The 25,207-nt window shown below is 39.4% G+C and overlaps 1 protein-coding gene across 1 annotated transcript in view; it reads right to left on the reverse strand.

Annotated features, from left to right (window-relative positions):
- NEGR1 (neuronal growth regulator 1) overlaps positions 1-25,207 on the reverse strand; it is a 1,013,490-nt gene that overhangs the window by 549,529 nt on the left and 438,754 nt on the right. The window lies entirely within an intron of this gene.

The raw sequence follows: 25,207 nt of genomic DNA on the forward strand, positions 1-25,207 counted from the left end.
AGATCTGGTCAGGAGGTAGATGATATCTACTTAAGACCTGACTCTCTGCTGCCTACTGTTTCTTTGATCTGTAGCAAGAACTTCAACTTCCTTGCATTCAACTTTTATATCTTTAAAATAAGAATAGTTATTCCTATTTATTGATCCTCAGGGAATTGTTAATGCAATAAGATAATAGATGCAAAACACTTCTAATTTTAGGCACAAATAAAGTTAAGTAGTGGACTCAAAACCTCACAAGAGCAGTCAGTATTCTGGGGACCTAAATACCTCAAAGAACTGAGACCAAGAAATCCAAAATTTCTTAGACAAGGTGATAATGGTTATTTAGTATCAAAGTTGGAATTAGGATGTTTTTCTTTTAAGTGTACTCTCTTCGTTCGGTACTAGGGTTTCCCAAAGTAAATAAGTAAACTGGGAGAGAAATGAAAAGGCTTAGGGTCAAGCAAGTTTGGTAAAAACCAAATTGAATAATGATAAATGTGAAGCATACATTTTGTAGTCAGTCTTTAATTTGAGCTTAGCTTATAACTCCTGTTTGTGTTGCTTTGCATACTTTGCCTAACCTACATTAGCTCCCCGCCAATTTCCTTCTTCATAGAATAGGTATAATGATAACATTTTATTGCCTTTCAGATTGATTAAATATAATAGATATTAAGGATTTAGCATTATATCTGACATACAGTAACCACTCAACTAGCCATAGCTAGTATCTTGGTTGTCTATGGCCACTGAAACAAATTAGCAGAAACTTCATGGCTTGAAACAACAAAAACTTTATATTATACTTCTGTAGGTCAAAGTTCAACACTGGGCATAGGAGCTAAAATCAAAGTGTAGGCAGGATTGCCTTCCAGATCTAGGAGTGAATGTATTTTTTTCCGCCCAAATTCTAAAACTTCTATCTGTTGGTTTATGGTCTCTTCTTTTAATTCAAAACCAGGTCCATCCTTCACACATCACGTTGTTCTGACTTGTTTTTTAATCTTTCTCTTTCAGTTATATGTGTCCTTATGATTACACTGAACTACATAGTTATTCCCTAGAATAACCTTTCTATTTTGAAATTAAGGTGTTAAGAACTTTAATTATATCTGCAACCTTAACTCTTCTTTCCCACCAGTTCAGTTCAGTTGCTCAGTCATGTCTGACTCCTTGCAACTCCCCGTATGCCAGGCTTCCCTGTCCATCACCAACTCCCGGAGCCAACTCAGACTCACGTCTATCACGTCGGTGATGCCATCCAAACTTCTCCTCCCACTTTCAATCTTTCCCAGTATCAGGGTTTTTTCCAGTGAGTCAGTACAGAGTTTCAGCTTCAGCATCAGTCCTTCCAATGAATATTCAGGACTGATTTCCTTTAGGATTGACTGGTTGATTCTCCTTGCAGTCCAAAGGACTCTCAAGAGTCTTTTCCAACACCACACTTCAAAAGCATCAATCCTTCAGCACTCAGCTTTCTTTGCCATGAACGAGTCCATTCTTACCCATGAAAGGTAACATATCCATAGGTTCCATGGATTAAGACATAGACATCTTTGGAGACCATTATTCTAACTACTACAGATGCTGCAATGAAAAAAAGTTGCCCTTAGAGAATCATATGTACATTTACTATTCATGTGTTTTAGATGGGAGTATAGTATTCACAGTTTTTAAACTTATTTGAATCTCTTTTACTACACAAAAAGTTATAGAATCATTGCTCCAAAGAATACATTTTAGGAAATTATGTAGTCTATCATATTCCCTCCAATGTATTATTTATATATACATTTATATGTGTATATGCAATTATATGCATATATATACATGTACACATATATGTAGCTATATTTATAGACATGTATTTACTATTAGATTGAGTATTTTTATATTCATTGTAATAATTTGCAATCTTACCCTTTAAGATAATTTTCTCTGACATATCTTTAGCACTAAGGACAACTGCTTGAGTCAGGACAATTTTCTGAAGGAAATCCAAATAGAAGTTAGAATGATATTAAAGATACACTCTACACACTAGAGTGGGTGGTCTTTCCCTACTCTAGGGGATCTTCCCAACCCAAGAATTAAACCGAGGTCTCCTGCATTGCAGGCAGATTCTTTACCAGCTGGGTTATAAAGGAAGCCCAAGAGTACTGGAGTGAGTAGCCTATCCTTTCTCCAGCAGATCTTACTAGGAATCAAACTGGGGTCTTCTGAATTGCAGGTGGATTATTTGCCAAGTGAGCTATAGTATTCTAGCCTGGAGAATTCCATGGGCTACAGTCCATGGGATTGCAAAGAGTTGGACACGACTGAGTGCTTTCACTTTCTACATACTACTTTCAAATATTTCTAGCCTCTCATATATTTAGTAAAATATAAAAGTGATCCTTTTTTGCATTACATTTTCTATACTGTTTACAATGGACAAGAAGAGAAGCCAGCATGATGTCACTTTAAACCCATATTTTTGTGTGATATACCCATGCTGTTCTTATTTTTAGATTTCTCAATCTTAGACATTAGATTTTGAAGGAATGAGAAAATATGTTAAAACTGAAAGAAGCCCCAGTGCCAAATGACATGCCTTCATCAACTGATTAGATTTTTTTCTATTCATTTTATCCTGATTTCATTTCCAATTATTTTCTTTCTAATCTTTTATAACAAAGGAAAGGATGGCACATAGACACAAAGGAAAACAAATAGAGCTGCCATTCCTGAAGTGAAGTTAATTTTATAGTCATTAACACATGGTTGCAAACCCTAGTTACACAATGTTTCCTCTGGAAAAAAAAAGAGGAAAAAAAAAAAAAACTGAGAAATAAGCATACCCCTTGGTGTATGCAAGACAAAAGATATTTTTCCCAGCATGTTTCTAATCCCTCAGTGGTATAAGTGTGTCTTTGAAGAGTTGATCACAGTACCAACATTCTCGCCATTAACATAACAAATACTAATGTAAAACAAAGACATTCTAATTTCAACCATATGAGAAGATTGTGATATTTCTGGTTTTGAGACCAGAGCTCATGGTTAACCTAGGATTTGATTCTGAGACATTCTCTGAATGAGAATTAACTCTTTCAGAACCAACACATACTACTACTTGCACCCTATCAGAATATACTGGCAGAGCACCCATGAAAGACGGGACCCTGAAACTAACACAACATCCTAAACCAACCATGTTGGTGGTGGTAGTTAGTCCTTCAGTCATATCCGACTCCTTTGCGACCCCATGAACTGTAGTTCTCCAGGCTCCTCTGCCCATGGGATTTCCCAGGCAAGAATACTGGAGTAGGTTGCCATTTCCTTCTCCAGAATATACTCCCCACCCAGCGATAAAACCCAGGTCTCCTGCATTGGCAGGTATATTCTTTACCACTGAACCACCAGAGAAGCCCAAACCAACTATAATTCAATATTAAGAATAATCCCACCATACATATACTCCATCCATCCCTTACTTAATGAAAATGTAGGTGATTGTTACATTAGTGCACAATCAACTTCATTTCTTTTATTTTTCTTTCTCCCTTATTTTCTTCCATCTGTCTTTCACCGAAGAGGTAAATGAGGCACCCCCTTGTGGCTGTGAGTGAATAAATTAGTTGAAAATACCATTTGCTCCTGAATTTCCAAAGTATGCCAACAAAGTCCTAACATCTCTATAGGCTGCCTCTCAGGAGACATGAATATACAAAAATAATATTCATAAGGAAATCTGATGATTAAATTAACAATAACAACAAAAAAGAAACTAAACCAAGCAGATAGAAACAGGTACATGGTTTCTCATTAATTAGAACTTTTAGAAATTCATGAAAAAAAAAAGAATCCATAGAGGCTCAGGATCTTCATGTATTAAGCAAACATGTCCTCGTTATACACTGTACTGTTTTTTATCCCCTTTCACCCTCCAACTTCTCAAGACTGCAGGTCATCTATTGATGATAAGCTGTAGGTCTAGGCAATAAATACCTGATGCTCTGTTACTACCATTTATCTGATCATCCCACTATTCATATGATTTTAAGTTTGGCGCAGTCACTTTGTGCTTTTACTTTCCTTTACTATTAAATGTAAGATCCCTCCATCTTTTCTATGGAAACATATGGGTGTTAATTTATTCTTCCCATGATTTTATACAAGCAAGTAAGCATGAAAGCACTACAGTACTTGATCCTATGAAAAGACACAGCACTACCTTAGCATGGATTCCTAAGGGACCACAGGAGATGGGAACTACCACGCTCAATGTGGTCTCTGACTCTCTCTCACTCACCATTAGTTTCTCTCCTTCTCTTTGTTTTTTACTTTTAATATCAAAAATATAAGGAAAACCTGTGCCTCCTTTTTGAGTAGTTTCACATAGAAAAACCCATGCTGACATAATTTTACTATGAAATCAGTGCCTTTTATCAACTATTTTAATTAATGGATTTATTTGCTCTTGTGTTTTTACTTTGGCTATTGGTAATGTCTACCATTTTGTATATAAAAGACTTTTTGGCTGCTATTAAGTTTTTTTTTTCCTTTAGTTGACACCAAAGTTTTTCCAATAACATGGTCTACAATTAGTCTGTCTTTATGAAAGTTAGAGGCCAAACAATTAAATCTATTTTTCTAACTGTTTTGTTTGTCAGGCTGGGAGATGATTGGTCTAAAATAAAAAGGTTAGCAAGAGTTTCATTAGTTCTAATAAGCAACATGGCGGGGTGTCATTTTAATACATTTAGGTTTGACAAGAAGTGTTTTTGTCAAATTTGAAAAATGGCTGGCTTGGCATATGCAATTTTCTATGTTGTACTGTCATCATCCCTCCAAAATAAAAGAAATAGAAAAATAGTAAGTTAGAGAAACAGGAAGCTAATAATTATTATAAAGCTGTTCAATACATCTGTTAAATAAGAAGTTAGAGGAATGAAAATGAGAAACAGGAGTTGAATCACTCATCTTTTCAACTGAATATAAATGCGCATATAGATCTTGTGAAAGAATTTCATTACAAATAGTAGTACTACTTATAACAGTTTATTGAGTACTGACTGTGTCTAGTACTTAACAGATTTCATCTCTTAATTCTGAAATAAATCTAAGGTTTAAGTATCTCAATCTTGAGTTCACACAGATACTAAGAGGCAGAGACAAGACTCATGTTCAGGTCTATCTCAGTCTAATATTTTTCCATGGAATGACATCAAAATTCTGGAGAAGTCATTTTCTCTACAAAGCATAGTTACATTAGCTGATTCATCTCAGTTATTTTTAGAGCAGGCAGGTAGCTAGATATGAGCAGAGAAATAGGGGCAAGGGGTTAGATGGCACAAAATCACACATCTTATAAACAGTAGGGTCCATTAGCAGACAAACAAAAGTTGGAACCTCCAGATTGATAAGAAACCACACGTTTTGGATGGTAAGTGTCCTAGAGGCAGACAAAGAAAAAGGGGGGAAGGTGGGAATCTTCTGTATCTGAATGTAACCTATTGCTCATAATCTCTCATTACAACAAAATTAGCCTTGCACATTAGAACTACGCATCAAACACTGATGCCATGACACTCCTGATCTAAGCTGCTGCTGCTAAGTCGCTTCAGTCGTGTCTGACTCTGTGCGACCCCACAGACGGCAGCCCACCAAGCTCCCCCGTCCCTGGGATTCTCCAGGCAAGAACACTGGAGTGGGTTGCCATTTCCTCTCCAATGCATGAAAGTGAAAAGTGAAAGAGAAGTCACTCAGTCATGTCCAACTCTTAGCGACCCCATGGACTGCAGCCCACCAGGCTCCTCTGTCCATGGGACTAAGCTAAACAAGCACAAAAATCCCTCCTTCCTTTGGGAAAATGGAGCTAGAAAAATCAGGGTATATGATCCGTCCCCCAAATCCTCCTTCCATAGTGAATATTCCTCCCTTTATTTGTATGCTCTTCATAACTGGCTTGCCCAGGAAATCCAAGGAAGAGCTACTCACCTGTTTGGCTGCTCTCCTGCTGAAAGTATATATTTTGCTTAAATAAACCGTCACTTTACTTCCTTAACCTTTTTATTTTGTTTTTGAATTATTTCTGTGATGAAGACCCTTAAATTTATCAAGAACATCTTGTAAGCACTTATTATTTCATTTTAAACATGTTTATTGAGAACTATATTAAAATACATTGCCTGTCCTCATGTGGTTTACATTTCAGCCAGGAACACAGAAATATCAACCAATAATGAGTTATGACAGATGAGGGGAAAGGGTCAAAGAGGACTCAAGGAGTGATTAATTCTGCTTAAAGGGAGGAAAGAGAGCTCAAGTTAGAATAAAAACCCAGAGGTGTGAAACACCAAGGTTCTTTAAGGGTACAGCAAGATAGTCAGGACTCCCATAGGCTAAGGGTAGAAAAAGGAGAGAAGGGGGCAGAAGGGATTGTGGCATCAGGGGGAACAGGCAGTGAAGGGTTTGCTTGCCATTCTGGCCATACTGCTTCCTATAAAGAGAGCTTCAAACTCTAGTCACTTATTTTGAAGATGGTTTTATATTATTTAATGTTCTCATAAGATTAATAAATGAGTAATTTTTTAAATCAAATAAAGTATAAGGTTGAAAAGTATAATATTTCCTGCCATATCAGTAAACAAAGGCTATCATACATAGCCTTTTGTCAGCGATTGCAGCTACCATATATGGTAAGCTGGTGAGCCCAGAGGAAACTCAGGATGTGAAAACATAGGATACTGGGCCCAGGTAGGTAGTATGCATATCAAAGTAATTGTTTCACTGAGACCAGACTCTTGCATCTTCCCACACATAGAAAAGCACTAAATTCCTTAACTTGGGACAATAATGTTTTGAAATTCAGACTACCTTCCATTTGTTGCAAAACTTTAATATAACCTGGCTCCCCTCCTCACCTCCTCAGAAAGGTTTTCTCAGGATTATTTGGGATATTGTTTCCCAGGCCTGAAGTTCTAGAAATTCCCACCAAATAAAACATAGCTTTCAATGTTTCAGTGCTTAGGTTGTGAATATTTTTTTTAGGTCCACAAGGTGAAAAGCAACATGAGCCTTATTAGAAACAAAGTGCCTTATATTCTTCCTTACTATCAGGATAATAGGCAATGACCAATTTTGGTGGCAAAATTCAAGGTGATATGGAGATCTTTAAAAAGTACTCATTTATCATGAGACACTGTGAAACACTGAAAATATAAAGATTAGGAATAGAATTATCAGATCAAAATACAAAAACCCAGAAATATTTTAATCCCAAATAAACAGTTCTTTTTATTAGATAGTGAAAAAAGCAGAGACATTACTTTGCTGACGAAGGTCCATCTAGTCAAAGCTATGGTTTTCCAGTAGTCACGTATGGATGTGACAGCTGGACTTGGAAAGAAAGATGAGTGCCAACGAAATGATGCTTTCGAACTGTGCTGTTGGAGAAGACTCTTGAGGGTCCCTTGGACTGTACGATCAAATCAGTCAGTCCTAAACGAAATCAGTTCTGAATATTCATTGAAAGTGTTTGGAAGTTAGAATAGGAAAAAGGAGTCCAGAATGGCAGTGGCTACAAGACAAGGAAGGGAAAAGCCCATGAAAATAGAACAAAGGAAGGTCCGAGGACAAGAGTGAGGACCTCAGGTAGAAAAAACAGCACACCTGGCTAGCCCAATTTACATAGAGCAGGCCCACGGGGGAGGGAATAAAAACATGTAAAAAGAGAAGCCAAAGGGCCGGGGCTCTCTCTCTTATTCTCGCATCTTTTGGGTTGGCATGCCCTCACGTCTTGAGGATATATTTTCCTTTATTTTCTAAATAAAACTGAGCTGTAACTCGAAGCTGTAACACTGATCTGTCTGAGAGCTGTGAGACACAGAGGGCTTTAACATCCGTCACTTCAAATTTTTGTTGTGACGAGACAGAACCAAGGAAATTACACACTCCCCTGACATCTATGGTGCTGTGACTCGGATTTAACCTGGCTGAAACAACCTCCGCACGGCCCCTGCAAGGAGGAGGCCAAGCACAGTAGGAGCCCAACTTGCTGAAAGCCCCCACGGTAGGAGTGGACTTGAGAAGAAAACCCAGCACAGGGGAACTGACAAGAAGCCCAGCATGATGGAAACCAGGACAGTGAAAAACAAACTCAGCAGAAAGCTCACGCAGCTCAGTCTCAGGCTCCAGAAGACCTCCGGGTAAGGTAGGAGGCTCTCAATCCTATGGCTGGAGGGACATATGCCTATCAAAATCGTAATTGCTTTACAATCTCTGGTTTCTCGTTTCCTCGAAACCTGCGCAAACAGGTGAGCGGCAGTGGGCACAACTGAGGGACTCTGGAGAAGCTATTCCTCAGTATGTCCCAAAGGCTTCACTATCTGCTGAGCCCCAGTAGCTGTTACCCAAGTTGGTGGGGGTTCTTCTGTCCTTTATCTTCCTTGTGCCAAGAATCAGGCCAATGAAAACTGTGAGAACAGGTCAGGTATTTAGCAGATTTTCCAGCAGGCTATGAAGGGGATTCCTTTGCACATTTTCCCCACTGCTTTTTCCTTCCATCCTCCAGCTCCCCTCTCCTGGGGCTTGAGCCCAGCCAAAACCCATGATGCCTGGCTTCAGGACCTGGTGGAGCTCAGACTCTGATGTCTCACTGCAAAAATTCAGTTAGAGACACAGAGATCAGTAAGAGGTGGATTTGTTAGGATTCAGAGAGAAGCACACTCTGTAGATTGTGGGCCATTACAGAGGGCAAGGGCTTTAGCTGTGGAATGTGGTCTGGTTGGGTTTTGAATTCATATGCTGGGTGAGTAGGGGGATCATCCCAACCATTGGGGAACTATCCACTTCTCCGTCTTTTGACAGTGCCTTGGAGCTGTCCTGCCACCTCTAGGTATGTCATTTAGCTTACAGATTGGGGATTAAGGTTTACTTGAATTTGACTTCTCATCTTGGACTCATTTGATTTTAATCACTTTATGTTATGCCCTTGTGCTAGGTCATTCTTTCAAAAGTTGTGCCCTGCCCCTTTCCCTCCCATTTCATGCTCTTTTCCTGAGCCCCATCCAGGCCCACGATGTTGCCTCTACAATCTTCTGGAGGGACAACCAGAAAATAGCTTGCTCTTGGGAGGGAAATACTGTATAAGATCCAGTCCCTCTAGATATTCAGGCCTTCATCTTCCATGTTTCCTACAACATGCACAACACCAACATCTCTCAGTGAACCTGCTAGGGTGGGAGACAGGCACACAATGCCTATTAGAAGTCTATCTCTTGGCATCCCTTCAAAGGCAGTTGGGCTTCCAGGGGTAATGTTTGCCACTTTGGGAGTTAGCACTGCAGGCTGTTTGGGCCCAAACCCTTACCACCCTTCTCCTAAAGTTACAAACATACCCCAGATCAAATCTCCACCCCACTTTTATGGAACATCTGGTTTTTTGCCTCTTATCAATTTTTCTCTTTAGCCAATTACTAACTCTTACAACCAGGACCCTGCCCCCAGGATCCCCCTAGGGATCTGGTCCTCGAAAGTTTGTCACACCTCAACCTGCTTGGAGATCCACCAGTCCAGGGGTCCCAGGAGGTCATCACACCTTGACCTGCCCAGGGACACAATTCTTGGGAGGCCAACCTGCCTTGACCTGCCCAGGGATTCAATGTCCAGGAGGCTGTCATGCCTCAGCCTGCCTGGGGATCTGCACCCTGACCTGGGGATACCTGGCTCTCAGGTTGCAACAGTACTGGGTAGGATAAGCTTCAGAAAGACTCACCTCTAAGGAAGTCCACCCATGGAAATAGAAGGAAGCCTATAACTTGTGAGAATGTGCCCAGTCTCAGCAATAACTCAGGAGCCCAATGAGAATCCTGCTGTCTTTCTGGAAAGGCTAAAAGAAGCCCCCCCAAAATTTACCAATCTGGACTTAGACTCTTATGAGAGACACGTGATTTTAAAGGACAAATTCTTATCCCAACATGCATCAGACATCAGGATAAAATTACAACAGCTATAGCAGCAGGACCCTGCTGCCTCTTTAGAAGAGATGGTTCAGACAGCCACCAAAACCTTTTACAACAGAGAACAGGACAAGGAGGCCAAGGCCCAACAGAGGGAGAAAAGGAAAGAGATAGGGTATGCCCAGATGCTGGCCGGCCCTCCAAGGAAGCCTTATAGCAAACCCGAGTCCTTGAAGGACAAGGCATGGGGCAAATGCCTAAACTGTAGACAAGTGGGGCATCAGGCCAAAGAGTGTCCGAATCATGGCAAGTCTCCTCAAATGGCTTGCTATAAATGCCATCAACTGGGACATCAGGCAGCACTCTACCCTGGGAACCCAAGAGCCTCAAGGTCAAGTGCCAAGCCTTCCCTCATGATGGTTCAACAGGACTGAAGCAGCCCACTCCAGTCAGCCCGCCTGTCACAGATAACCATCATGGGGCTGGAGCCAAGGGTGCAACTAGATGTGGCAGGTAGGTCCAAGAATTTCTTGGTTGACACAGGGGCTACCTACTCTGTCCTGACCTCCTACTCCAGAGCCTTCTCCTCCCAAACCTGTACCATTTGGATGCTACAGGGAAAAAAAAAAAAAAAAAACTACTAAAAGCTTCCCTAGGGCACGTCTTTGTTGCTGGGATGGACAAATATTTTCCCAGCAGTTTTTGTTGGTCCCTGAGTGTCCTACTCTCCTACTGGGGAGAAATCTATCCATGCCTTTGAAATCTTGCAGCTATTGCAATCCTGATTGAAGATGCTTTAAAACTCTCTTTGGGGGGCAAACTACTTTTACCAGCAACCCTCCTGCCTACGCCCAAAGGCTCTCTCCCCTTTCACTCTTGCCTAGAAACCTTGGACCACTGGACAAAACCCTGAAAGGGATTGTCAGAAGATCCTCTGACCAATCCTGAAGAAATCTGGTACACTGATGGAAGCAGCTTTGTCTTGAATGGAAAAAGAAGAGCCAGATACGTAGTAGTCTCCAATTTTGAGATCACAGAGGCTAAACCTTTGCAGGCTAAACCCAATTAGCTGAGTTCATAGTACTATCTTGAGATTTATAGCTGGGGAAAGAAAAAAGAGTAGCCATTTACACTGACTCCAAGTATGCCTTTCTGGTGCTACATACACATGCTGCTATTTGGAAAGAAAGGGGCCACTTGACCACTCAAGGGTCCCCAATCAAATGGTGATCAAATCCTTAGACTCTTGGAGGCAGTCCATCTGCCTGCTGAAGTTTCAGTCTCCCACTGTAAAGGACACCGAAAAGGGAGCATGGAAGTGGCATGAGGGAACCAAGCAGCCAATAAGGCAGCTAAGAGAGCAGCATTACAGAACAATGACCTAGTAGGGGTTGCCACCTGAGTTCCACAGACTAATTTGCCAGAAACTCCTTAGAGCTTCTGCCAGAAGCTCTAAGAAGGTAAGGCTCTTAGAGCTAAGAGTGAGGGCTTTCAAGAAAATCATATGGGGTGGTTCCAAAAGGAGGGATCCCTTTTTCTGCCTGGGAACCTTCAATGGAAGTTGTTAACTCCTGACATGCCACCACTCATTTAGGGGAAAAGGCCCTCCAAAGATTACTAGAAAGGTCCTTCAGAGGAATAGTTCTCCAAATGACTATAAGGCAAATGGTCTCCTCTTGTCCCACTGGCCAGTTAAACAAACCCCAAGGAGCTCGAAGACCTCAGTTGGCCCAGCCTGTCCAATGATGTGGGACCTACCTAGGAGAGGGCTGGCAGATAGACTTCACCCAGATGCCAGTTTCTCAAGGGTATAAATACCAACTAGTCATGATAGATACATTCACAGGATGGATTGAAGGCTTTCTCACCCAGACTGAGAAGGCTAGTTAAAAAAAAAAAAAAAAAAAAAAAACTGATCCATGAAATCATTCTAAGATTTGGTCTGCCCAGGTCATTACAAAGTGACAATGGGACACCATTTACTTCTAAAGTCACCCAAGGGGGTCTCTAAAGCATTGGGCATTACTTATTATCTCCATTGTGCCTGCAGGCCTCAGTCTTCAGGAAAAGTAGAAAGAGCCAACCAATTCTTAAAATCAGTGATAAAAAATATAATCCAGGAGAACTCCCTAGAGTGGAAGGAGGCTTTACCAATAGCTCTCCTCTGCACCTGTATTGCAAGTAAGGCAGGTTGGTCTTAGTCCTTATGAGATGCTATACGGGAGACCTTTTGTTTATGTCAATGACCTCTTCCTAGATCCCAAAGCTCAGACCCTCCAGTCTTATACCATGGCCACTGGGCAATTCCAACAGGATATACACTTGTGGAGTGTCAACCAGGACCCAAAAGATTCTCAAGAGTCACCATTATAAGCTCCAGAGACTCAAGTCCTAATTAAAGTCTAGAAAGATGGGTCCCCAAAGGCTCAACTCCAGCCCACATGGAAGGGCCCCTACCCTGTGATACTTTCTACCCCCACAGCAGTCAAGGTATCAGGACATGACTCCTGGATTCACTACTCATGAGTCAAGCCATGGAAGAAGACAGAAGAGGACACTCAATACACCTGTGAGGGTCTGGGAGGTCTCAGATACCTTTTCAGAACTACACATGAGTGCTAATCTAATGAACACTCCCCAAATCTAGTTTCTGGGGATAAGATTTTTCAGCCAACACAACTTGGCAGAGCCAACACAACTTGGCAGGGGTTGTACTCCAAAATAGACAGGAGATAGATCTTCTGACCCCTGAACAAGGAGGGACTTGAGCCATCCTGGTGATGGGAATTTGGAGTTAGCTAATGCCCCCACTAGTCATTGTTACACCATATTGATGCTGCTTATGGTTGCTCCATGTATTATCAATTGTCCAACCTGTTTTGTTTCTGTCCAGGTCAACAAGCTACAACAAACAGTGCCAGTTCAACAAGGATATATAAAACTACAGCTGACCACGGAAAATCTCACTCACCATTAGATGGACACCGCCATAAGGACTCTAAGGCCTGAAACTAGCAAGAGGGGAAGGCCCAATGCTCCTAGCAGTCCCAGTTCAAAAGAAAGTAGCCAGAAAGACCTTGACGCTCCTATCTCCAAAGGATTGGACTTCCCATCTCTTGTGGAGGGAATATTAGGTAGTTAGAATAGGAAAAAGGAGTCCAGAATGGCAGTGGCTAAAAGACAAGGAAGGAAAAAGCCCACGAAAATAGGAGAAAGGAAGGTCCGAGGACCAGAGTGAGGACCTCGGGTAGAACAGCACCCCTGGCTAGCCCACTTTACATAGGGCCGGTCCAGGGGGGAGGAAAAAAAACATATAAAAAGAGAAGCCAATGGGCTAGGGCTGTCTCGTCTTTTTGAGTCTTTTGGGTCGGCATGCCCTCACACCTTGAGGATGTATTTTCCTTTATTTTCTAAATAAAACTGAGCTGTAACACGGAGCTGTAACACTGATCTGTCTGAGATCTGTAACACTGATCTGTCCAAGAGCTGAGACACAAGTTGTGACCCGCCAAGGGTTTTAACGGCCGTCACTTCAAATTTTTGTTGTGATGAGATAGAACTGAGGAAATTACACAATTCCCTGACAGAAGGACTGATGCTGAAGCTGAGGCTCCAATACTTTGGCCACCTGATACAAAGAACTGACTCACTGGAAAACACCCTGATCCTGGGAAAGATTGAAGGTGGGAGGAGAAGGGTATGACAGAGGAAGAGATGGTTGGATGGAATCACCCACTCAATGAACATGAGTTTTCAGCAAGCTCTGGGAGTGGGTGATGGACAGGAAAGCCTGGCGTGCTGCAGTTCATGGGATCACAAAGAGCTGGACATGACTGAACAACTGAACTGAACTGATTCCAAGTGATAGGTCTAGGGTTTTATTCAGTCACATGCAATGTGTTTACTTTGGACTCAATCAAAAGGGTTTCATGAGGACGTAGATGATGGGCAATGTTTTGATTATTTGACTGACAAGAGCAGTCCAGAAAACAGAGACAGTTGCAGGTAGGTATAATATTTTCTTCTTGGTGTTTCATGTATATGCATATGCCCTCTATAGCTCTTTCTGTGCCAATGTTCTTGGTTTTATGTAGTAGTCAGATAGGACTATGGCTACTCTCGGCAAAGTGCACAGCACCACACTTGTATCCTATGGCTACACATAAATATCACTTTATGGTGATGAGATGGAATATTAAGTACTGCAGTCAGACAAGGAGAGAACTGAAAAATTATGAAGCACATGAAATCAAACTGGTATATTCAGTTTTCTTTGAGCAGTAATATAACATTTTAATAACAAGTATTAACAAATAACTCATTCTTTCAGAAGGTGATGAGTCAGAAGTCTGGCTCCTTTACTTATTTTGAAGGGACAAAATTGGAGATCATTTTACTTCTGAGATATATAGCTCTTCCATTTAATTAATTTCATATCTTAAGCCTGAAGTATGTTCCAAAAAGTTTCTGTGAATTCAAAAGTTCCAGGCATTCATGCACACCCTTCTTTTGATCTTGATGAGGCCACAACAATTTTTTCAGCCACATGCAAATGCAAAAAGTCATATCATATTTTGGCAGCAGCCAAAGTGGATAACAAACCACACTTCAGAAAGCATAGATTCAGTTAGGCTGCCTTTAAGGGAGACCTCACTGCTGAGTACGGCAAAGTTAAAAGAGGAACATATCATACTGTCAAAGACAAGTGGGCTGTGTGAACTGCAAGCTCAAAAGCCTCACAGTAATCCCAACCACATGCCAAGTCTCAGAAAGTGGGGCAGTGTCTCCTTTGGAGATGGGAAAAGCACTCCAAGGCATGCAAAGCCGACAACTCTCCATGAGAGACGGATGTGCCGTGGAATGTTTTCTGCCTTCAAATAATTGTTCAAATGCTCTGCAAGGTGTCTTCATTAGCTAAATAAATACCTTTGAGAGCAATTTTTATCCGTCCAGAGCAGAGTTAGAGTAACTATTTCCAGGACTCTTTAGGAGGTCAGGCACTTCAAGGGTAGATTTATGTTACTTTGAAAACCACATATAGCTGTTCCATTAAAATGCTCTTTTTATAACAGAAAGCATAGTATGTCAAACCTAAAAAATTTCATTTTCTCCTTTGTGTTGTAATTCTGATATTTCATTCTTGATCACTCAAACCCCAATTCACTAATATACTCAAAGCTTGACTCACTTCACTTCATTTCATTGTTTGCTCAGAACAGATTGTATAACAGGCATGAAGGTCAAGATTATTGATTAAAACCCACAGCAATGAAGTATCTATTAAACCCAAGGTAACTGACAACCACGTGACTCAATCCACATGGAATTTTTCTAGATGGAGTGATTTTGACAGAAATCAGCAACATTATAAGATTGCAACAAAACAAAAATATTACTATTTATATTAACATTTATAAATTAAGATGCTCACATCTATAAGGCAAACATCTCTACTTCTACACACCCTTCTTCCATTTCCATGGTAACCACACTAGTTCTCACAATCTCATATAGGTGTGGACCATCACAACAGTTTTCCAACTGAATTTTCTTTTTCAGGACCTTACACTAAAATTTTGTTCCATTCAAATAGAAAAATTAAAAATCTGTTATTCTGCTTCTATTTCTCTCATTTTACTGAGCTTATATTGGTCCAAAAAGATAATCCAGTCATTAATGCACCTAGCTATATTATCCCACACATTTCAATGGGAAATGTTTATAGTAATGCAATGATGATTCCATAAATTTATCAGCTAAACAACAGTGCTTTTTTTGTGGTTAAGTTATTGATAGCTGTTATCAACTTCTCCATTGGTTGTCTTTTCTGGCTTATTAAAGCAAAACAATTGTAACCTATTTTAGTGTCAGGAACTTTGAGAACAGGATAAAAATGATAGTTATTCTTCCTATGGGAAAAATATATTTAGAAAAAAAACCCCACCAAATTCCACACACACTCTCATGTATTCTAAGGTTAAAGAATCCCTTGATTTACAATTTTATCACCTTGTTTTGGCCACTCTAATCGCTACTCTTTAGGGTAAAAATGTACCTCGATAAACAAGCAAAAGACAACAAATAGTCACACCACATCAGCCAAGGAAACCTGTGGCAGAGTTTGGAGAAATTTGCTATTTAAAAACCTCAAACTGATTTTGTCAATCTCTTCAATTTTTCACCATTTCTTTATCTATGGAAGACTGTTTCCACCTTTGCCAACCACCAAGATGGTGGAGCTGGGTGGATTACTCTAACGTTTCCCTATGATGACACTCATAACAGCTACTTCCTATAACAGCTTCTTAATCCGAGAAAACTCCCAGCCCTGGCTCCCCAGGGCTCTCTGTTTAAACTCCAGGCAGCTGCTCCTCTCAGCAATGAATGGCTCCAGTCAGCAGCTGAGCACATCAATTACAGCCTCCTACAGCTGCTCCCCAAGAGTCCCATTGCTCCTTACATGTCCAGATGACTTCCAACTGCATCTTGATCTCTCAGGAGCTGCATATTTGAGCATTTCTTTGTCAGCAGCACTTCTAAATGATGTCTTATGGCAATGTTCTAATGAAGCCATGCCCCTAATCTGAGGAGCTGGTTCTGGTTTCAAACTGCCCATCCCCCTACCCTCACTCCACTTGATGGAACAAGACTATGTGATATTGTACTTCTAACTGCTTCTTCAGCGCTTGTTGGGTCTTGAAGCTGCTCTCCTTTAGCTCCAAATGATTTACTGGGCATACTAAGGGTAACTTCCAAGTAGTTTCCTATAGGTGACCATTATTTCTTGCCTTGTACTCACTTCTCAAGCCCCTCTCCCCACCAGCTGCCTCATTTCTAAAGCTGACTGTGACTCTTCACAGGAAGAAGACTACTTCTTTCATTTGTACTGTGAAATGGAATATTTCTTATCCTTTTTGGTAAACAAGGATGTCACAGTCATCAGGAATTCTAGCCTTCCAAATGTAAATTTTTGAGCCCAGGAAGAACAATAATGGCTATCCAGCAGCCAGTAGTCATTTGTGATAAGAGCTCCTCAGGTAAGCTCCTGAGGAACTGGGAGGATGAGAAAAAGCACAACATGCAGCCATCCACCACATCCACCACTCCTCAAGGAATTAAGGATGTGAATAATCAGGAAGTAAGATTTGGCCCAGATAGATGAGATGCATTTGAAAGGAATGAGTCAGTGAGCCCAGACACTTGCATCTTCCCATACATAGTTCACTTCAGTTTAGTCACTCAGTCCTGTCCAACTCTTTGCGAATCACAGCACGCTAGGCCTCCCTGTCCATCACCAACTCCTGGAGTCCACTCAAACTCATGTCCATCAAGTCGGTGATGCCATCCACCCATCTCATCCTCTGTTGTCCCTTTCTCCTCCTACCCCCAATCCCTCCCAGCATCAGAGTCTTTTCCAATGAGTCAACTCTTCGCATGAGGAGGCCAAAGTATTGGAGTTTCAGCTTCAACATCAGTCCTTCCAATGAACACCCAGGACTGATCTCCTTTAGGATGGACTGGTTGGATCTCCTTGCAGTCCAAGGGACTCTCAAGAGTCTTCTCCAACATCACAGTTCAAACACATCAATTCTTCAGTGTTCAGCTTTCTTCACAGCCCCATACATAAAAGATTGCTAAATTCCTTACGTCTAGATATCTGATTTTCCTTACTTAACAATAATCTTTTGTTATTTATGGGCCTTAATGGCAACCCACTCCAGTATTCTTGCCTGGAGAATCCCATGGACGGAGGAGCTTGGTAGGCTACAGTCCACGGGTTGCAAAGAGTCGAACACGACTGAGCGACTTCACTTTCACTTTCAGGTGGTATTAGACTTAGCGTCCAAAGTCAGGTAACTGGTTTACCAGAGAACAGTCCCAAATTGCTTTTCATTAGTTTTCCCACAAGGCACAGATGAAGCTGTAAAGATTAAGGCCTGGAATACTGCTGGACAATTCATTGATCCCAGGGTAAATATACTACCACAGCCTTATAGCCTCTCTTTAGGTTATTTTTCTTAAATTTTCAGTCTGTGTATATAATAAAAGATTGCCATTTCTGTTCATGCCATTGTGTATTTGTAGCTCTAGTATTCATTAAGGATACAAATGAAATGTTAGTCATAATTGCACCCAAAAAGCTAATAAAGAGAAGCCCAAGGCTCACATAAATACCAGCATTTAATATTTATGCATACTTTTATATTTTCCTTCCTAATTTATCTTCCTTTCTGACAATTAGTTTCCTTGCAATATATGTGTAATTAATTCTAAAATTTATTTTTAAATTTGCTTTTTATGCTCAGGAATGATATAAACATGTGTCTGGGTTTATATTAGTAATATATATATTTTCAAGAATGTAAAGAGGTTAATTATTATTGTATAAAATGGTTACCTATATAGATGATAGAGCTTAAAACATATTTCTTGAGAGTACTTACAAGTAGAAACACTTGACATCTTAGGAAAAAGATTTGTATCAGTCAGGATCCAGTTGGGAAAATGGGAACCAATATGTCTTTCACATAAGGGGGGTTTAATACAGGGAATTGTTTACACAAGTAGTGAAGGACTAAAAAGACAAAGCATATGAAGATGAGCAATTCAGAGACTTGTAACAAGAAGCCACTGATATCCCTGCTTGTAAGCAGGTATCATTACCAGATCCTGGAGGTGGGGACTGTTCATCAGGAGCTAGATCCACAGCAGAGGACTACCTGGCATGAGCTGGAGTCAAGGAGAAGGGCATGGGACAATGAGACAGCAAAAATAGCCTGCCTTCTCCCTTTCTTCTGTCTCATTTCTTGCCAGTGTCTTCCACTGGATGAATCCTGCCAGAAAACAAAGAAGCTTGGAAACACACCCATGGAGGCAGTGTTGGTCAGCCAATCCCATGATACAAAACATAACAAAAGAGTTACAAAGAATAGCTCTGAGACCAAATAGGCAAAAATGACTCTTACCGTTATCTTCCCTTTCATATCAGGCAGTATTTATTTTTTTCTTAGTACACATTTTTTTTTCTAATTACTGTAACCCAAAACCCTACATCAGTATAAATTTATTATATGTTTTCACATAGATTTTATTCACAGGAAGGAAGAGTAATTAATTTTACTAATGTTTTACAGAATAACTTCATTGTCTAATTCTTAAATAAAAGTCACTTGAAATTAATGAGAACAATCTCAATTATATCCCAATCAAAAGGAAAAAAAAGAGGACAGAATCTATCTGTACATTTTTAGCTCACTGGAAAAAGAAGGTAAAGTCTTTTGAACGTTTACTTGAGTCAGATACTCCGAGAAATTTCTTATATGTCTAATTTATTTTAATTTTCCCAGTCATCCAAAGAGTTGGGTATTATTTTTTACTTCTCAGCAAATGAAATTGAGTCTTAAAATATGGTGACACTTGGAACCAACTTCATATATTTTGTAAATATCAGAGCTGAACATCATCTGAGGTCAATCCACTGCATAAATCACACTAGACTACTTAGGAGAATATTTGTTTTAACTAGTTTCAAGGGAAGATATAGCCTAAATAATACTGAATGAGAAAAACATGAGAAGAATTTTGTCTGGTTATTGGCTGACTTGTATTCTTAGGGGCCTTCACTCATTCATTCTATCATTTATTAAATATTTATTTTAGCTCAACTTACATGACAGCCATTACTGTAATCACTTGTAATAACTTACATGACAGCCCTTATTGTAATAACTAAGAGTAGGGCTGTCAGATATAAGATCCATACTTTCATGGAGCCTGTTACAACCTGCCACACAGTGGATAATTAAAATTTGTATACATCTTTTCTACTAGTCAAGTGGTTCTCAACCTGGGGTGATTTTTCACTCCAGCAAATGTCTGTTAATATCTAGAGATACTTAGGAGTGTCACAACGAGGGCATGCTACTATGTCTTAGGTGTTGAGGCCAGTGTATAGGTCCATTCAGGCTGCCATCAGAAAATATCATAAACAGAGTGGCTTACAAACAGGAAATGATCGTTTCTCATAGACTCGAACATCCAAAAGCATGACATTGGCAGGTTTGGTGTCTGATGAAACCTCACTTCCTAGATGACTGTCTCTTCACTGTAACCTCACATGGTGGAAAGGGGGAGAGATTTCTTTAGGGTTTCTTTCATAAAAACACTAATCCCATTTTTGAAGGCTTCATGCTTGTGACCTAAGTACCTTCCAAAAGCCCCATTTCTCAATGCCATAATGTTGGCATTAGGGTTCAACATATGAATTTGGGCAGGACACAGACATGCAGTACATAGCAGCCAGGCAGCCAGGGATGCTCCTAAATATCTCACAATATACAGAAAATTTATTTTCCTCTACCACACACACACACATTCATTATATGATCCAAAATGTTAACAGTGCCAAGGGTGGGAAACCCTGTTCCTAATAGTGATGAAAGTATTTTCTATTTTTGAGTGTGTGTATATTAGTTTCCTATTTGCTGCCAAAGCAAATTACCACAAAGAGTGGTTTAAAACAACACTTATTTATCCCATAATTATAGGTTAGATGTCCAATATAAATCTTTCTTAGTGAAAACTGAGGTGTTGGTAGAATTATGATTTTTTCTGGAGTCTCTAATAGACAATCCATTTCCTTTCCTCTTCCAGACTCAGAGGGTCCTCATATTTATTTGCTCATGATTCCCTTCCTCTGTCTTTAAAGTCAGAAAGGGTAGATTGAGTATTTCTTACATTCCATCACTGTGACCTACTTCCATAGTCATATCTCCATTTGATTCTCTTCTTCTGGCTCCCTTTTACATTTAAGTACTTATGTGATATCCTTGGGTCCATCTGGATAATCTAAAATAATGTCCCTGTTTTAAGGTCAGCTGCTTTGCAATGCTAGCTCTCCTTTGAGTCATGGTCATCTTTGGGGACCGTTATTCCACTTCACAAAGAAGGATGCATGTGAAATTTTTAGCAAAGTTATTTGTACCTAGGAGGTATTGAACTAAAGTGAACTGCCCAAGGGATTTGAAAAAAAAAAAAATTAAACTGACTTAATCCTAGATGTCTTTTTAAAATGGACTACCTTTAAAAGGTAAGGTCCTAAGCCTAGGAAAAGAGCATACACATGTTAGCTCTGCACTGACAAAAAGTTCTTCCTCAAATCTTCAACATGCTGTTTTAAAACACATCTTCACATTCACTTGTTCAAATCAAAATCTGAAAATAAGTGAAATGTCTGAGAGGAAATTCTAATGGTGGTATTCTTAACCCATTAAAATGATAGCCTCTTACTTCTGTTTAGCATTAGGAACCCTTGCCTACAATATTAGTTGTGACTTTGTCCCATACAAAGTATATTTGTATTCTCAAAATAACATTGCTTATATATATATTTATTATATATTTATATATAATTTATATATATATTTATTTATATATTTATTATATATATATATATATAGTAAAATACTGGTATCCCATTTAAATATTATATTTTTACTGCAACATGCAATCATTATTATGCATTTGTGAAAACATGGGGATTAGCAACAGATAAGAATGCTATGACCTGGAATAAAAATAAGCAACCTAAGTCATAAATGCCTAACTAATCCTTTTAATTTAAAAATTTTCCTGTTATGTCAGCATTCTTGGTGTTATGCCCTAAAGATAGCATCAATACATTAAATCACAGCTTAAGCAAAGTGATTAGCTTGAAGGCAGGGAGAAAGAAGTACATACACATATACAACCAATACATTTCTGCTGAGTCCCTAATATTTGTCAGGAACTGTTCTGGATGTTTGGGAGTCAAAAGGGATTAAGACCCAGTCCTCAGCCACAAAGAGTAACTGAGGTTCTTATTTGGATAAATTTAGTGATTTCATGAGCATTTTGCTCACATAAAGAAGTCTATAAAACGTAGAGGGTATGTAAAATTTTTCTAGAGACCAAGTCTGCAAATTTTAAAATGGGTCAATGACTGCAAAATGTTTAAGAACCATTGGTCTATATACAAACTGGCTTCCTTGGTGGCTCAGCAGTAAAGAATCTGCAACGCAGGAAGAAATGGCAACGCACTCCAGTATTATTGCTGGAGAGGAGCCTGGCAGGTTACAGTCCTAGGGTGGCAAAGAGTTGGACACGACTGAGCACACATGCACTTCTTAATGTGGGTTAGAACATCTGACAGCTTAGTTCAGACACATGAGCCACCTTTCCTGTGTCATCTGACAGCTTAGTTCAGACACATGAGCCACCTTTCCTGTGTCTATCTTCTGCTCTTACTAGGTAACTAAAGGACTGCTGAAGGAATGGGAAGGAAGTGGTACAGGTCAGGACACAGAGTGACTTGTGGTGCAGGTCAGAGAGGCATCAGGACACAGAGTGACTTGTATTCTGCAAATTGAACTTTACCATTAGTCTTAATTGTGTCTCTTTAACTTTTGACACTATACATAATTAATTCTTATTGTTCTGCTACAAATCATATGATAAACAATATCATTAGCAGATTCAAAATTTATCTTCTGTTAAATTTTTATCTTTATCAGTTATAAAGGTTACAAGTGCTATTTTATTCAGAATTTAGTTAATAAATATAGCAAAACCCTAATTGTCTTTGTAGTAATTTCTTGACTATACACATAATATGGAGAATAAAACTGTAAATTTATTTCATAGATCAAATCCTATTGAAATGACTTCCTAGGAGAACACAAATTATTTCACCAGACTAAGAGTTTATTTGCAGGGTTTCTCAAAATAAGTGGACCAGCTAAAGCTTGGTAATCTTTTATTTATAGAGAGATTTTCATACTGATGGTATACACTGCATTGGGATTTGACATGTATTATTTACACAGTTTATTTTTTTTTAGGGAAAAATAAAGATACCAAGATAGGCAACAAATGTAACTGTTCTGAATTATAACACAAAACCAAACAATTAATACCAATAAAATAAAAATATGATCAGTCTGAGACTTGAGATGCTTATCAAACTATGTGCTTCAAGAACCAGAGTGACTATCCATCAATCTCTGAAGGGACTTTCAATGGGCAGCAAATCTTGCTTAAAGGGTTATCTATTTTACAAACAGTTTCAAATTGCATTTTGAACTCTTTATTACCCAAAATGGAAATACGGCTTTACTCAGATTCAAAATGAGTGATAAATATTGTTCCTCTTCTAAACACCCCATTCTCAGGTACCCTTTTAGTTAATATTTGCCAAAATGATTTAAAACTTAGAGCTTAGAAGAGAAGGACAAAGCCAGAATTGCTCCCCAACAACACTGACTGCAAACTGTAAAACTCTTTGCTTTTCTTGTCCCACTTCTACACCCTCCCAAAAAATTATCCAAGTCATGAGTAGATCAGAGGTACTGGAGTAGAACCTTCCTTGCTGGCACAATTCATTAGTAACAAAGTGGCTAACTTAAATTTTGACACTGTTCCCCTTATTGTTACCAAATCACAAAATTTAGCAGTAGTTTTCACAAAACTCCTTCTATAGAAAAAAGGCATGGTTCAGTTAACAGCATGAAATATCTATCAATATTTTTTTTTGTTCTTTCTCATCTCTCTCATTTACTAATGACAACATACTGAAAGTTTATAAGAAAATGTTATCAAATTATTCATTTCCTCCATGTAGAATTTTGGGTTTTTGCACAATTTTGATCAATAATATGGTTTTAATATAAGATTTTATATTAAACAAAAATATATATATATATACTAACTTCTGGTTAGGAATATATGACCACTACATTTAAAGAGAGAATTTTTTTTCAAAGAAAAGTACTATTTATTGAAATCTACCATCTCTTTCTGCTACTGTTTTTATCTCAACTGCAGAAAAGTCATGACCAATAATTTTTTCTAAAGACTTTAAAAGAAAAAGAATATTCAGAAGAGATAAAAATGTTTATTCTGGAAGAAGTTCAGTTCAATTCAGTCACTCAGTCACTCAGTCATGTCCGACTCTTTGCAACCCCATGAATAGCAGCACGCCAGGCCTCCCTGTCCATCACCAACTCCCAGAGTTCACTCAGACTCACGTCCATCGAGTCAGTGATGCCATCCAGCCATCTCATCCTCTGTCGTCCCCTTCTCCTCCTGCCCCAAATCCCTCCCAGCATCAGAGTCTTTTCCAATGAGTCAACTCTTCTCATGAGGTGGCCAAAGTACTGGAGTTTCAGCTTTAGCATCATTCCTTCCAAAGAAATCCCAGGGCTGATCTTCAGAATGGACTGGTTGGATCTCCTTGCAGTCCAAGGGACTCTCAAGAGTCTTCTCCAACACCACAGTTCAAAAGCATCAATTCTTCAGCACTCAGCCTTCTTCACAGTCCAACTCTCACATCCGTACATGACTACTGGAAAAACCATAGCCTTGACTAGAAGGACCTTAGTCGGAAGTACCAATATTCAAATAAGAATTTCACTAAAAATTAGTTCAATGAACCTTATTTCTTATGAACCTTAGTAGCTACATCAATAACCTATTCAAAATCAATACACTCACAAATAAAAGTGAAGTTATGATTTTCTGGAAGCCAGCCTGATATGCACTGCCAGGTAAGCATAGCATTTCTAGCCAGATTGAAATATCTGAAAAGAAAAATGAAATAGTCTACCTGAAAAGTGCATGAATTTAACAATTGTATGCATGATTTTACTGCTTAAAAAGGTCTAGCTCATATAAGTCAATATGTGTGGACCTGAGCTTTTCTGTGCAGGTACATTTGAGTGAATAATTTTGCTGAAGTCTAGATCACAAATGATACCTGAAAGATTTGTTTTTCCCAGTTTCACAAATTAGGCATATTTTTCTAAAATCTTTGGACCCCAAACCATTATCTTTCTGGACATCAATACTACTTAATATCTTATGGTGTGGCATGCCAAGTCACCTCAGTTGTGCCTCTTTGGGACCCCAGGGCCTGCAACCCCTCAGGCTCCTCCGTTCATGGGATTCTCCTGGCAAGAATACTGGAGTGGGTTGCCATGCCCTCCTCAGGGAATCTTCTCAACCCAGGGATGGAACCAGAGTCTCATTATGTTTCCTGCATTGACATTCTTTTACCACTAGGCCACCAGTAACTACTATTACTACCTTATATATTAACATATTAACAGAGTCAATGTTTCAGTTAGGTAGTTAGAATAGGAAAAAGGAGTACAGAATGGCAGTGGCTAAAAGATAAGGAAGGGGAAAGCCTGCAAAAATAGAACAAAGGAATGTCCTAGGACCAGAGTGAGGACCTCAAGAAG

This window comes from Capra hircus, chromosome 3, assembly GCF_001704415.2.
Source record: "Capra hircus breed San Clemente chromosome 3, ASM170441v1, whole genome shotgun sequence".
Lineage (NCBI taxonomy): Eukaryota > Metazoa > Chordata > Mammalia > Artiodactyla > Bovidae > Capra > Capra hircus.